This window comes from Hylobates moloch, unplaced genomic scaffold (genome assembly GCF_009828535.3).
Source record: "Hylobates moloch isolate HMO894 unplaced genomic scaffold, HMol_V3 SCAFFOLD_5, whole genome shotgun sequence".
In the NCBI taxonomy this organism is placed as follows: Eukaryota; Metazoa; Chordata; class Mammalia; order Primates; family Hylobatidae; genus Hylobates; species Hylobates moloch.
In genome coordinates this window covers 56,513,970-56,527,466 of record NW_026652280.1, presented here as the reverse complement: position 1 = coordinate 56,527,466, position 13,497 = coordinate 56,513,970, and the positions used below count along the sequence as shown (strand labels likewise).

The 13,497-nt window shown below is 46.0% G+C and overlaps 1 protein-coding gene across 1 annotated transcript in view; it reads left to right on the top strand.

Annotated features, from left to right (window-relative positions):
* Window positions 1-420: 420 nt before the first annotated feature.
* The window catches only part of CABLES1 (Cdk5 and Abl enzyme substrate 1), a 155,160-nt gene continuing 142,083 nt past the window's right edge, over window positions 421-13,497 (top strand). Inside the window, exon 1 of the mRNA XM_058438563.1 lies at window positions 421-444. The gene's annotated coding sequence lies outside the window, so the exon portion shown is untranslated. The remainder of the gene's footprint in view (window positions 445-13,497) is intronic.

Sequence of the window (13,497 nt, the reverse complement as noted above, 5' to 3'; positions counted from 1 at the left end):
GCTGTAAACCAAGAGCAGATGCTGCAGTTCTTCCCCTCAAGGCCTCCAAAAAAGCATCATGAGAAATAAAGGAAGTGTGTAGCCAGGGACAAAATGCCTCCCGCAACTCCAGGGGCGCCATTCGCAGGAAGCCAGCGTGGACGCCCCTGTGCAGGCCTCTGGGAGCAAAAAAGCTTTTTTCCAAGATAGGGGGAGGGACGATTTTTCTGAGGCGCAGACCGTAGGGAGCTTCCCGGGAGAAGGGCTGTTTCCTGTCTTGGGCGTGGAAGCGGATCCGCCCCCTGAGTCTGAGAGGACGTGGCGGTCGGTAAACAGCACTTAATTCTGTTCCTCATCCACCAGAACCCTCCCTGAGGGCCTCCCCTGCACTTTGGAAACAGCCCAAGCTTTGAAGTCAGGAAGTTTGAAGACTGGTTCTGCTACTTCCAGGCTGTGTGGCCTTGGGTAAGTTGCTTACCCTCTCTGCTTCAGGTTGTGCATTTGTGGAACCAGTTAACTGTATATAACCGGCTGAGTTCCCACTGAATAAGGAGAAGTCGGTCTTTGTTGGTAGATGCCGTGCCTGCGTTTGTGGGGTTGAAGGAAAGGAGGAAAATGAGAAGGCCAAGATATATATATATATATATTTTTTTTTTTTTTTTGAGACGGAGGCTCGCTCTGTCGCCCAGGCTGGAGTGCAGTGGCGCAATCTCGGCTCACTGCAAGCTCCGCCTCTCGGGTTCATGCCATTCTCCTGCCTCAGCCTCCCGAGTAGCTGGGACTACAGGCGCCCGCCACCACGCCCGGCTAATTTTTTTGTATTTTTAGTAGAGAGGGGGTTTCACCGTGGTCTCGATCTCCTGACCTCGTGATCCGCCCGCCTCGGCCTCCCAAAGTGCTGGGATTACAAGCATGAGCCACCGCGCCGGGCCAAGAGAAGGCCAAGATTGACCTGACTTGATTTACAGGAAAGAAGAGAGAGTTGCTGGAGGAAGAAGGACCCATCCACTGGAAAAGGATGAGAAAAAGGAGAGAGAGAGAAGTCACAGGCTGGGTTGGGAGTGAATTTGGGAGATTGTGGAGGAAAAGGGGAGAGAGATTTGTGGGGTAGCTGTAGGACATGCGACTGTATTTAGAAGGGGAGAGAGTTGGGAGACTTTGTGGGGTTATTAAATTTCCCTTTAGCATTTGTAGAGGGCATTCCATTAAATACGCCAATGGTTTTATCAAACAGGTTGTTTAAAATCATTTTTCTCTGTCATCTTATCCAAGAATAAAATAAGAACAGAAATATCCAGAAGCCTGTTAGCAGTCCCCACCTTAGCTCCATTCTCACTCCCAGCTGTCAACTCCATGAGGTCAAGGTCTCTAACACAACTGGGTCCCTGGCGGCTCACAGCCGTGGCTGCTGGCACAGGAAAGATGCCGATCATATGTGTCATTGAATTTATTGCTTTCTGTGGTTTCAAGCCTGAAAAAGTTAAGAGAGAGTTACAGCCTCCTTTGACGTTATTGTCATTGGTCATGGGCCCCATGAGGTGGGATGTGGAGGTAGCCACTCTCTGGGAATCTCTGAGATGAGCACACATAAACTTTCTAGAAGCATCTGTACAGAGCCCATTTATGCCATTCAAAGCTTCCTGAATCCAAAGGAAACCTCATAAAAAGTCAGCTAAAACACTTGAGCATTTAGAAGCATTTCCTAATCTTTTGGTTCTAGCAAATAGCACAGTGGAAAAAACAAATACCTTGAAGTTGAAGGAAATGTCTTTATTTATACCCACAGATCCCCCGTGGGTATAACCATGGTGAACTGACAAGGTTTAATATTTGGTGCAAGCGTCTGAACACATATTGTTAATCTTCCTTTTTTCTGTCCTATAATATTCAGTTGCTTAGTGGTCCCTAAAGTGCAGGGGGGTAGTTTTATATAGGAATTATATTTGGAAATAGTCAGAGGAATTCATGAAGATCGAATCATTGCTTTTTTTTTTTTTTTTTTTTTTGAGACCAAGTCTTGCTCTGTTGCCAGGCTGGAGTGAAGTGGCGTGATCTCAGCTCACTGCAACCTCCGCCTCCCAGGTTCAAGCAATTCCCCTGCCTCATCCTCCCAAGTAGCTGGGACTACAGGTGCATGCCACCATGCCCGGCTAATTTTTTGTATTTTAGTAGAGACGGGGTTTCACCTTGCTGGCCAAGAGGTCTCGAGCTCCTGACCTCATGATCCACCCGCCTCAGCCTCCCAAAGTGCTGGGATTACAGGCGTGAGCCACCGCGCCCGGCCCCACTGCTTTATTTTTTAGTGTTAGAGACTATTCCCATCAGGTTTCTTCGCATGATTTTTCTGTATCCTCATAAAACTGAGAGCTAAATCAAGAAGATAAGTAAACTTTGTTTCCCTCTTACTATCCAGCTTCTCACACCCATCTGGTTCTATCCTGCAGAATGCTGTCATTCACTTCTCCACCACCCCCACGTGCAGTGTATAGAACTGATGATATCATCCCTTAATTCTGATGGGAGAAAATAAAGCACATCTGTTGGATCACTTAGGAAACAGAAATGCCCCTGATGGGGCTGGTGTGGCATTTAGATTAAGGCAGGCCTCCACTCCCAGACCTTTCCACGTGATGTAGACAGAAGGATGGCAAACCAGACCTATGTGCTTCAGTTCTAGGGAATGCAAAGCACCTATTCCCACAGTCTTAAAGATTGACTGCAGGATGAACTGCAAGTACAGACATTCACCAAAATTCCTCCCACCCTCCCTCTACTCTCAAGAGAGAACGGGCTGTTGTAAATGTGCACCCCTGGGGCTTTGAGATGTTTTCAAAGGAAACAGCCGAACTGGCATTCCCATCTATATTTAAGGGCCAACTTCCACACCACTAAAGAGAAATAATGGTATTTTTTTCCTTGAATAGAAAAAGTAATATAAGTGAGTGTGGAATGTTTAAAAACACATAAAAGAGACAAGAAAAATAAAATCACTCAGAATTCTAAAATTTTGGTATAAATCATTCTAGGCTGCTTATCTGCATGTTAATGTTTATGGAATATATATATTTGTGTATACATCTGTATGATGAAAAATAAAATGACATTGTACATTTGCTTGAGAATCTGATTTTTTTAAATTAGCTATATAACGTAAATATACTTCCATTTCATTAAATGTTATTTCGTATCAGCATTTGAAATGGCTATACAGTTGTTGGCTATGTAGTGTTGCTTTATAGTGATCTATTTAAGCAGTCCCAATGGCTAGACATTAATTCCAGTTTTCTGCTATTAAAAACAATACTTCAAGGAGCATCTTTGTGTACAAATCTTGGCAGACCTGTGAAGTAAATTCTTTGGCATGAATCTGAAAATGTCGAAATGCCAGGTCACAGAGCATGCCAATTTTAAAGGTTTCTGACATGCAACTTTTTTTTTTTTTTTTTTAGACGGAGTTTCATTCTTGTTGCCCAGGCTGGAGTGCAGTGGCGATCTCGGCTCACTGCAACCTCTGTCTCCTGGGTTCAGGTGATTCTCCTGCCTCAGCCTCCTGAGTAGCTGGGATTACAGGCATGCCCCACCACGCCTGGCTAATTTTATATTTTTAGTAGAGACTGGGTTTCTCCATGTTGGTCAGGCTGGTCTCCAACTCCAGACCTCAGGAGATACACCCGCCTCGACCTCCCAAAGTGCTGGGGTTACAGGCGTGAGCCACCGCACCCAGCCTATGACATGCAACTTTAAACATCAATTTTCAGTTTCCCTAGTCTTGCCAACTTTGCACGTTATCTTAACAAAAAATACTCCGCCGGTTTGATAAAAGAAAAATGTTATTTCCCTGTAGTTTTAGTATGTTTAGTACTATGATTGCTAGTGAGGTTGAAAGTTTTTTTTTAAATATGTTTATTAACTATTTATATTTTTCTTTTTGTTTTGATTATTTATAGCCTTTCCCTAATTTTTTAGAGTATTTATGTTTTACTTACTGATCTACCAGACCTTTTCAAATATCAAGGCTATTAACCCTTTGTTAATATAGTGGCAATTTTTTTCTGGCTTGCCATTTGCCTTGATTTTATTTACCATGTTTTTTGATGTCCAGAAGTCAGTCTTTCTTTCTGTCTGTCTGTCTGTCTTTCTTTCTTTCTTTCTTTCTGTCTTTCTGTCTTTCTTTCTGTCTTTCTGTCTGTCTTTCTTTCTTACTTTCTTTTTAGATGGAGTTTCGCTCTTATTGTCCAGGCTGGAGTGCAATGGCGTGATCTTGGCTCACTGCAACCTCCGCCTCCTGGGTTCAAGCGATTCTCCTGCCTCAGCCTCCTGAGTAGCTGGGATTACAGGTATGTGCCACCACGCCCAGCTAATTTTGTATTTTCAGTAAAGACGGAATTTCTCTATGTTGGCCAGGCTGGTCTCAAATTCCTGACCTCAGGTAATCCGCCTGCCTCTGCCTCCCATAGTGGTGGGATTATAGGCGTCAGCCACCGTGCCCAGCTGAAGTGTTTCATTTTTACGCAGTAGAAACCATCAATCTTCTCCTTTATGTTTTCTGACTTTGCCTGTCCATGCTTAGGAAAGCTTTCTCTCTAAGTCCTGCTGACTGTTGTCAGTAACTCATGATCATTGACTGCCTGTAACAGCTCTTCTGTTGTTGGACAAGATGTCAATAGTAACTGAAGGCAAGGATCAGCTCTTAGGCTTACTTCTCCCTTAAGTGTCACATATTTGGTGGATTGCAGTCCATTCATTAAAAACATGTTTTAGGGCCAGGCGCGGTGGCTCATGCCTGTAATCCCAGCACTGTGGGTGGCCGGGGTGGGTGGATAGCATGAGGTCAGGAGTTCGAGACCAGCCTGGCCAACACGGTGAAACCCCATCTCTACTAAAAATACGAAAACTAGCCAGCTGTGGTAGCAGGCACCTATAATCCCAGCTACTTGGGAGGCTGAGGCATGAGAATAGCTTGAACCCAGGAGGCAGAGGTTGCAGTGAGCCGAGACCACACCATTGCACTCCAGCTTGAGCAACAAGAGCAAAACTCTTTCTCAAACAAGCCAAACAAACACCATGTTTTAGGCAGCATGCAGTGGCTCAGGCCTGTAATCCCAGCATTTTGGGAGGCCAAAGCGGGTGGATTGCTTGAGGTCAGGAGTTCGAGACCAGCCTGGGCATCATGGTTAAACCCCATCTCTCCTGAAATACAAAAATTAGTCAGGTATGGTGGTGGGTGCTTGTAATCCCAGCTATTCAGGAGGCTGAGAGAGGAGAATTGCTTGAACCCAGGAAGTGGAGATTGCAGTGAGCCAAGATTGTGCCACTGCACTCCAGCCTGGGCAACAGAGCAAGACTCCATCTCAAAAAAAAAGTTTTAATTGAGCACCTACTATATTCCAGGATTAACTATTGATGAGCTGGATTCTGGTTCACAATCACTTCTTTGTGAATTCCACCAGCATATATTGAATAATTAATACATGTGAACAGTAATGGGACCAGGGCAGGAAGAGGGGACAGTGATTAATAAAAAAAATCCCTGCCGTTTGAAAAATTTATAGTTCAGTATACTCTCTCTCTCTCTCTCTCTTTTTTTTTTTTTTTAGAGAAGATGTTTTCACTGTGTTGCCTGGGCTGATTTCAAACTCTTGGCCTCAAGTCATCCTCCCACCTCAGCCTCCTGAGTATGAGGGATTACAAGCATGAGCCACCACATCCAGCTTCTTTAAAAAGAAAAAAAAAAATTATTGACATATAAGCATTGTATATGTTTAAGGTCTACAACTTGACACTTGAGAGATTAAAGAGAGGTAAGATTTTAAAAGACAAGTGAATAACTAAGGGAGAAGGGGTGAGTAGCTGGTAAGGGGGGTGGGGAGGGGCTGTGGAAAGGAGCATCTGAAATGAACGTTACAGGTAGAACTGAGGGAGAGAGCATTCTTGGCTTCCTGTCCCTGTAGGATTATAAAAGATGTTACCAGCCAAATCCCCTTGAAGCTTGATATCAACCCACAATGTCCAGAGGAGGAGCTCAGTGAGGAGCTATGGAAGAGGAATTAGCCCTTCTTTAACCTGTCTTTTGCATTTGTATTGTGCTTGTGATATTTTTTGGTGTATAGATGATTTTCTTTCTTATGGATTTAAATCTTGTTTGTTTGTTTGAGATGGAGTCTTACTCTGTTGCCCAGGTTGGAGTGCAGTGGTGCAATCTCAGCTCACTGCAACCTCCGCCTCCCAGGTTCAAGTGATTCTCCTGCCTCAGCTCCCGAGTAGCTGGGACTACAGGTGCACACCACCATGCCTGGCTAATTTTTGTAGTTTTAGTAGAGATGAGGTTTCACCATGTTGGCCAGGCTGGTGTGGAACTCCTGATCCTGACCTCAGGCTATCCACCAGCCTCGGCCTCCCAAAATGCTGGGATTACAGGCATGAGCCACTGCGCTCGGTCACTTATGGAGTTAAATCTTTTTGGATGGTGTGGTATATTGTATTTTCCAAGGGTGGCTGCACGAATATATATTCCACTCTAGATGCTTTTCTTAGAATGTGACCTTAGCAGGCCTCATTAAGAGGTAGAGTTTGTGTTCCCTCCCCTTGAACCTGGGTGGAACTTTGTAACTGCCTCAACCAATAGAAGGTGGCAGAGTGACATCCAAGGCTCAGTCCTAGAAAGCAACGTGGTTCTGGGGGACTCTCTTGCTCTCTCTTGGGATGCTTCTTCTCTGAACCCAGCCACCATATTGTGAGGAAGTCCAGGCCATATGGAGAAGCTAGATGTGGATGTTCTGACCAAGAGCCCCAGCTAGATTCCCAGACAATCACCAGACAGGTAAGCAAGGAGGACTTGGGGCTTGCGATGTAACTGACATCTTGAAACGATCATTGTGGCTTCTGGAGACTTGATTGTGGGGAAGGGAACTGCAGACCAGGAGTGGAAGCAGGGAGACCAGAGAGGACTGTGTAGAGTGTCCAGGAGAGAGATGATGTGGTTTGGATTAAGGTTAAACCCGTGGAATAGGTGAAAAGTGCTCCTATATGGGAAATGTTTTGAAGATGGAGGGCACAGGACTTGCTGACGGACTGAATGGAGGGTGAGGGAAAGAGAGAACTTACTGACAATGTCTAGATTTCTGGCCTGGGCAATTGGGTAACGGATACGTGATGAAATCACTTATTGAGATGAGGATGCCTGAGAGATGAGCAGCTTTGCAAGAAGGGAAAATCAGCTTGACCTGAGCAAGTTCTGTGAGAAGCTTGTTAAATCTCCAAGTCGAAATGCTCAACAACCAGTTTAGATTTGTGAGTCTAGAGCTCAGATGAGAGGCCCAAGTTAGAGATATAAACTTGGGAGTCATTACAGATGATGTTCCAGACACTATTGCTTTGTTTAAAAAAAAAAAAAAATGGCCGGGTGCAGTGGCTCACACCTGTAATCCCAGCACTTTGGGAGGCTGAGGCAGGTGGATCACAAGGTCAGGAGATCGAGACCATCCTGGCTAACATGGTGAAACCCCATCTCTACTAAAAATACAAAAAAAGAAAAAAAATTAGCCGGGTGTGGTGGCGGGCACCTGTAGTCCCAGCTACTCGGGAGGCTGAGGCAGGAAGGCCGGAGAATGGCGTGAACCCAGGAGGTGGAGCTTACAGTGAGCCGAGCTTGAGCCACTGCACTCCAGCCTGGGCGACAGAGTGAGACTCAGTCTCAAAAACAAAAAAATTACCAGGCCAGGCACAGTGGCCTGTAATCCCAGCACTTTGGGAGGCTGAGGCAGGTGGATCATGAGGTCAAGCGATCGAGACCATCCTGGCCAACATGGTGAAAGCCTGTCTCTACTAAAAATACAAAACTTGGGCCGAGCATGGTGGCTCACACCTGTAATCCCAGCACTTTGGGAGGCCGAGGCAGGCAGATCACGAGGTCAGGAGATCAAGACCATCCCAGCTAACATGGTGAAACCCCGTCTCTACTGGAAATACAAAAAATTAGCCAGGCACGGTGGCGGGTGACTGTAGTCCCAGCTACTCTGGAGGCTGAGGCAGGAGAATGGCGTGAACCCAGGAGGCGGAGCTTTCAGTGAGCCCAGATCACGCCACTGCACTACAGCCTGGGCGACAGAGCGAGACTCCGTCTCAAAAAAAAAAAAAAAAAAAATACAAAACTTAGCTGGGCATGGTGGCGCATGCCTGTAGTCCCAGCCAGATGGGAGGGTGAGGCAGGAGAATTGCTTGAACTGGGGAGGCAGAGGTTGCAGTGAGCCGAGATCACACCACTGCACTCCAGCTTGGTGACAGTGAGACTCCATCTCAAAAAGAAAAAATACCCCCAAACTTAGCTTAAATCAGCTATTTCATTTGCCCACCACTTTGGTGGGCTGGGAATCCAGGGCAGTGCACAGAAGAAATGGTTAGTCTCTACTCCACAGTTTCTGGGACTTTAGCTTGGAAGACTCAAGGATTAGAGGCAACATGAGAGCTGGGACTGGAATCATCTGGAAGCATCTTTACCCACAGATCTGGCTGGTTATTCACTGGAACCTCAGCACAGGCTGTCAACTGGGATACTTACAGTGCCCTCTCCATGTGGGTTGGGCTTCCTTCCAGTATGGCAGCCCTTGGGAGTTGGACTACTTACATGGCAGCTTTCCTAACCTAGCGTTGGAAATAACACAGCATCATCTCTACCCGCTTCTGTTGGTGACAAGAGAGTCACAAGTCTGCCTAGATTGAAGACCCCTTCTCTCTATGGAAGGAGTGTGAAGATCATATTGGAGAAGAGCTTATAGAATGGGAGATACTGTTGGGGCCAACTCTGGAAGACAGAATCTGTCACAGCTCATAGAGCCTTGTCATTGGATGAGATACTTAGGAAGCAAGTGTAGACAGAGAGGAGAAGTCCTGGACTGGCCTGGAGATACTCAACATTTGGAGACTGAGAGGAGGAAGGGCCAGTGGGCAGAGGGAAACCTGGAGCAAAAGACATTTCTTGCAGTGACTGCTACTTCCTGCTGAAGTTCCTTAGGGAATGGGGTCAGGATAGGTTCCTCTCTCCTTCCGCCATTGTGTGTATATGTGTCTGTGTGGTAAAATATACATAGCATGACATTTACCATCTTAGCAATTTTTTATTTTATTTTATTTTATTTTATGAGACAGAGTCTCACTCTGTTGCCCAGGCTGGAGTGCAGTGGTGCAATCTCAGTTCACTGCAACCTCCGCCTCTTGGGTTCAAGTGATTCTCCTGCCTCAGCCTCCTGAGTAGCTGGGACTAGCTAATTAGCCACCACACCTAGCTAATTTTTATATTTTTAGTAGAGACAGAGTTTCACCATGTTCGCCAGGCTGGTCTCAAATTCCTGACTTCAGGTGATCTGCCCGCCTCAGCCTCCCAAAGTGCTGGGATTATAGGCCTGAGCCCCTGAGCCCGCCACCGTCTTAGCAATTTTTAAGGTACAGTTAGTTGAATGGCGTTAAGTACATTCACACTGTTGTGCAACCATCACTACCATCCATCTCCATAACTCTTTTCATCTTGTAAAACTGAAATTGTACATTAAACACTAACCCCCCATTCCCTCCTCCCCCCAGCCCCTGGCAACCACCACTCTGTCTCTACGATTCTGATGACTCTAAGTACCTCATACAAGTGGAATCATAGTGTATTTGTCTTTCCGTGACTGGCTTACTTCACTTAGCATAATGTCCTCAAGACAGGACAAGTCTTGCCTCAGCTGCAAGCTGGTGCCAGAACCAGCCATCCCTGGTTCTGGGACGTCCATGGGCATGGCCTGGGGGCTCACTTGAGCAAAATTCCATGGCCCCACGAAGACAACCAGAGTCCCTCGTACCTCTCCATCCCGCACAGGCTCAGTCTTCCAAAACACTGGGGTGTGGGAGGGGGTTGCCTCAGTCCAGTCAAAACCCATTTTTTTAGAAAACCATTTATGCCGCTTCTTTAAGAGCTAAAGAATCCTCCAATTTACTCAACTCTAAAAAAAACCTTAACACCCAAACAGTAGCATCTGGACATAAATTTAACTGGATTTCAGAGTTTTCTCTAAGAATAGTTGGTGAATGTTGCTTTACGTCTTGGAGAATTTCCTAAACTAAGAGAGTCCAAAGATAAGGATGATTTCACTTCCAGGAAACAAAACTGCCATTTAGGTCCCTAAATGGCAGATCCCAGGTAACAGTACAAAACAAGTCTCTCTTTACAAAGCCCCTGCTATTGTAGTTAAAATAAACAGTCCATGTGTTAGAGTTGGAAACTCCACTGTTATATAGATATCTTGCTGAAATGGGTTCTGACCTCTACAAAGAGTTCTCAAGAATCAAACACGTGCTGTTCCTTTAATGTTGTTTTTGCTCATGCAAATGACATCCTATTACACCCACGGATGCTTAACTACTAAGTTAAAACAACTACATGGCAATTTTGATCACTCCAGAGTCCCCTCACTGTTTTGTGGTTTTATGTAATTCGCGTATTGTGTACAAAAAGACTTGACCTGGAGCTGGCAGCAAGAAATGTGTAATTAGAAACACTTCCCGAGGAAATTAGGTGACAAGTGAAGTCTTGAGGATTTCCAAGGGAGCCTGGAGCTGCAGATATTCATTACGGGTACTTGAGAGGCACAGCTGCCCCTGCTGAAAACCATGTCAAATGCTGTCCGCTGGATGCCAGCGTGGAGGCCAGCCCAGAGCCAGAGATGGTGACTATGGCAACACGCTGCTCCATTTTTAAACTTTTCATTGCCTAAAAGGAAATTGCTTAGGCTTTTTTTCTTTTTTTCCTTTTTCTCCCTACCAATTTCAGAGTTTGTACCAGCAGTGAATAGCCTCCAAGTCTAACATTTCCTGGGTAATTAGTGACTAGCTGGGTGAAGTGCTTTTGGCCTTACCTCCAGCCTTGGCAACTCCAGCCAGTTATTAATTGCCGCACCGGGAAACACTTTCCAATCAAGCTATTATTTAATCAAAATAAAAGAAAATGAACTATTATTGCTGTCATCAGCAATAAGCAACTCTCCGCAGGAGTCTAAATAGGAACTGTGGAGGTTTCCACTGGAAGAAGTGTTCCTCTGGGAGTCAGATAAGCAGGGCAACGTGAAGTTGCGTGGAGTACCCTTGGGAACCGGTTCTCGTGGGACGAAAGAACGTTGAACCGGCAGGAAGACGTGGAAAGATTACGCACACCCTGTCCTAGATCTCAGTTATTCATGGTCAGTTAACCTGTAACCTTGCTGTTAAGCCAGTGCCCAAGATGCTTCTGTGGGAGTGTCTGAAGGGGAAAAGACAGTCCATAGAAGCATTTGGGCTGCTTCTATAAGCAATAAATAGTAAAACCTGCAACCACCATAATAACCACACTTCCTGAGTACCCCCAACGTGCCAGGCAGGCACTGTGCCCCCAGGTTTATACTCCCATCTCAAGAGTTCTCCACATTGCCACTGTGGGGAGAGTACAGTCATGATCCCTCTTTCACAGGGACACTGAGACCGAGAGAGATGAACTTGGCCAAGACCCACCACACCCTGGTGTGAATAGCAGAGCCAGGGCTTGACTTCTAGTCTCTGCATCGAGCAGTTGCTTTTTTTTGTTTTTAAGTGACAATATAAACATAACATAAAAGTGACCATCTTAACCATTTTTAAGTGGATAGTTCTGTGGCAGTAAGTACATTGACACTGTACGCAACCATCACCACCAACCATCTCTAGAACTTTTTCATATCCCCCCTGAAACTCTGTACCCATTAAACACTAACTCCCCATTCCCTCCTTCCCCAAGCCCCTGGCAACCTCTATTCTGTCTCTAACAGCGTGATGATTCCATGGACCTCACATGAGTGAATCATACACTATTTGTCCTTTGGTGACTGGCTTGTTTCACTGCGCGTAATGTCCTCAGGGTTCATCCATGTTGTAGTATGAGTCAGAATTCCCTTCCTACTTAAGGCTGAATTGCATTCTATCATTTGTACACACCACATTTTGTTTATCCATTCATCTATGGATGGACATTTGGGTTGTGCCCATGTTTTGGCTGTTGTGTATCATGCTGCTACGTTTACTTCTTCTTCTTCTTTTTTTTTTTTTGAGATAGAGTTTTGCCCTTGTTATCCAGGCTGGAGTGCAGTGGCGTGATCTCGGCTCATTGCAAGCTCTGCCTTCTGGGCTCCAGCGATTCTCCTGACTCAGCCTCCTGAGTAGCTGGGATTACAGATGCCCACCATCACACCCAGCTAATTTTTTGTATTTTTAGTAGAGGTGGGATTTCATCATGTTGGCCAGGCTGATCTTGAACTCCCGACTTCAGGTGATCCACCTGCCTCGGCCTCCCAAAGTGCTGGGATTACAGGCGTGAGCCACCGTGCCCAGCCGCTACGTTTAACTCTTAACCTCTAAGATTCATTGTGCCTGGGAGTAGTTGCTCTTCAAGGATAACACATGGCTCAGGGACTGCCTGTCACACCCCAATCTGAGAATCAGCGGAGACTACCACGGGGCCCATCAGGCCACTAGGCAGGTGTCACTCCCCTGGCAGGGAGAGAGGTGCCGGTGGCCACCGACCTCATAGGGTTCTACAGCTCCACACTGGCACGTTGGCAGGAGGAATTTCAATGTTCAATTCCAGGCTCTTTCTCTGAGTCTTAGGTTCTGGGATAAACAAGCTCCTTCAAGTCCAAACTGCTCAGATTAGACTTTACTGCTAGATTCCACACCTGGAATCCTGCTCTGGGACTTCAGTCTCATCCTACAGCTCCTGCAGGCTTCTTCTAAGCTGGTAGGTCTCAGCAGGGATGGGGGCGAGTGGTACTCCACACCCAGGGTACACCACCCACAGGAAGCTTTGTGGACATGTGAGGGGCATATGTGGTTGTCATAATGGTTGGGGGATACTGTTAATATTTATGTGAGGCCAGGGACTCAGGTGACCTGCAGTGTGTGAGGCAGTCACCCACAACAAAGAATTGTCCTGCATCCTGAACCAATTTCAAACAACTCATTAACATTTGTCTCCTAAGCTTTGTGACTTAAGTTTGCCACCTGCCTCCCTGGTTCCTCTCCCTCCACTCTCATGCTTAAAGATAAGTCGTTTTGGGGCCGGGCACGGTGGCTCACGCCCGTAATCCCAGCACTTTGGGAGGCCTAGGCAGGCAGATCACAAGGTCAGGGGCTCGAGACCAGCCTGATCAACATGGTGAAACCCCGTCTCTACTAAAAATATTAAAATTAGCCGGGCATGGTGGCACACACCTGTAATTCTGGCTACTCAGGAGGCTGAGGCAGGAGAATCGCTTTAACCCAGGAGGCGGAGGTTGCAGTGAGCCGAGTTCATGCCATTGCACTCCAGCCTGGGCAACAGAGTGAGATTCCGTCTCAAAAAAAAAAAAAAAATGCCTACTGTTTTCTCTGCCTACAATGCCTACTTTTCCCTTTGTCTGGTATGTGAGGGATTCTTTCTTTCTTTTCTTTCTTTCTTTCTTTCTTTCTTTCTTTCTTTCTTTCTTTCTTTCTTTCTTTCTT